The following is a 1,919-nucleotide window of genomic DNA, read 5'->3' on the forward strand; positions in this document are numbered from 1 at the left end:
TCTGTGGTAACTAATAATAGTGCAGTAAACCAGCCAACCTGGTTGCTTCTGGTTTGCTTCCTTTGGAAGGTAGTGTTGTGCCTTCTGCACTTCTGTCAGGGCATGTGTCATATTAGTGGTTGTGGTTGTACCTGGTAGAGGGGGCTCCAAGAGAATACACAACAGCTTGCATATTTCTATTGCTTTTGTGAATATATCTTGCGTAACACTGCCAATATTGATAAAAGGTCTTGTTACATTGTATGGAAGTTTTTATAGAGGATGAAAAGAAACTAAAGCCACAATCTGCAAATTCCTAGGCACGTCAAGATTTTCAGTTGTAAACTGCCCCATTGAAATAAATATAAAGGCCTTGTTTGCTAATATTGCTAATAGTCCTTAGATTGACATTTAAGAACTCTATAGGCTGAACACCTGGGTTTTTGATGTTACTTCCCTTTTTAGTGAAGGGGACGGCATCAAAAATATGTCTTTCTAGAGCATTTAGTGTTTTCTGTAATGCAAGAAAAACAGAAGTTTACCATGTTTGATCTAGTATATGTATGATCTGCAGGGATCTAAAGCACATAAATAGTGTTTGTGTCCCCATAAGCCTTGTTTTGCTCAGCTTGCTCAGTGCATTAAGCTGCATTTTTGTTAGAGAATTATGCAGAATGGGTAACTGCACGCCTGGGATGTGTGCCTGGCTGCACTCCAGAAAGACTTAACAAATGTTGCATCTTTGCGCTGAATGGAACTAGTGCCGAATTTATTTTTTCCTCCCAGAAGTGCTTTCTATTTATATGGTCTCTGTAAGAATACGTCACCCTGCAGGGTATATACAGCCTATATACCCTGCTTCGTTGAAACAGTTTTTTTTACAGCGGTAAGGAAATGTTGAAATCAAACACTTCTTAAGGCTTTTCCAGGGCGCCGAGCTGGGCCTGGGTTGTTGCGGCTGCGGGCCGGGTCCCGGCTCTCTCGGGGCGGAGGTGCGAGGGCGCGGTCGCTGCTCCCCGGCCCCGCCGCCGCTTTGTTGGCCCGGGAGCCTTTGTTCGGAGGGGGAGCACAGAGCTAGAGCCGGGCCCGATGCACAGGGGGCCCTGGCCTCGTTCTGCCGCCGGCTCCCGCGCCGGGGCCGGACGTTCCTGCAGCGCCCGCGGCGCCGAGCCCGCGGCGGGGCTGAACTTTGCATCCCGGGACGCAGCCCCACCAGCTCCTCGCAGATAAGCGGCACGGCCGGCGGCCGCAGCCAGCGCGGCGCCGCGCGCTGTGTGTAAATACAGCCTATATACATTTATGCATTTGTGTATTTATACACTTCGTACCGCCCGCAGCACCTGGGCGCCGCTGGCACAGGCGCGGCCGCCTGGAGCCGTCGCGGGGATCGAACCCGAGCCCTGACAGCGGCCGGCGCGCGCCGCGAGGGAGAGGCGGCGGCCGCGGGTCCTGGCCGGCCACGCCCTTCCGCCCCGCCCTCCCGGCCCCGGCCCGGCGGATTGGCGAGCGGTGTGTGTACACACACGGGCCCGGGCCAATGGCGCGGGGAGGGCGCCTGACATCACGCGGCGCGGCAGCCAATGGGCGCTCCCGGCCGGCAGACGCCGCCAAGCTTGTGCGGGGGAGCAGGACCGGGTAGCGCTCGGCGCGGGGGGGGGGGCGGCGAGGCCGGGCCGGGGGCGCTGCGGGCGCTGCTGCCGCCACGCACCGGGGCCGCCGGGGGTCCCGTCTCCGGGGCCTCCTCGCCAGCGGCGAGTGCGCGGCGCCGGCCCGGCCGAGAGGCGTCGTCGGCGCGACTGGATCGCTCCTTGCCGCGGCGGCTGCCAAGGGACCGTCGCCGTCTCGTCGCCTCAGCGTCGCTGTCTGGGCCCAGCCCGCGCTGCCGCCCGCCTTACCTTTCGTCCCTGGCCGGGCCTGCGGGTGAGCGGGGAGCGGGGGGC

The 1,919-nt window shown here is 59.0% G+C and overlaps 1 protein-coding gene across 4 annotated transcripts in view; it reads left to right on the top strand.

The window, feature by feature from the left end:
• The first annotated feature begins 1,852 nt into the window (after positions 1-1,852).
• The window catches only part of TFDP2 (transcription factor Dp-2), a 50,316-nt gene continuing 50,249 nt past the window's right edge, over positions 1,853-1,919 (top strand). For 3 of the 4 annotated variants that reach the window (XM_041475663.1, XM_041475664.1, XM_041475665.1), the window contains exon 1: positions 1,853-1,899. The gene's annotated coding sequence lies outside the window, so the exon portion shown is untranslated. The remainder of the gene's footprint in view (positions 1,900-1,919) is intronic. The other variant, XM_041475666.1, reaches the window with a different exon arrangement.

Source organism: Pyrgilauda ruficollis, unplaced genomic scaffold, assembly GCF_017590135.1.
Source record: "Pyrgilauda ruficollis isolate IOZ18807 unplaced genomic scaffold, ASM1759013v1 scaffold36, whole genome shotgun sequence".
Classification (NCBI taxonomy): Eukaryota; Metazoa; Chordata; class Aves; order Passeriformes; family Passeridae; genus Pyrgilauda; species Pyrgilauda ruficollis.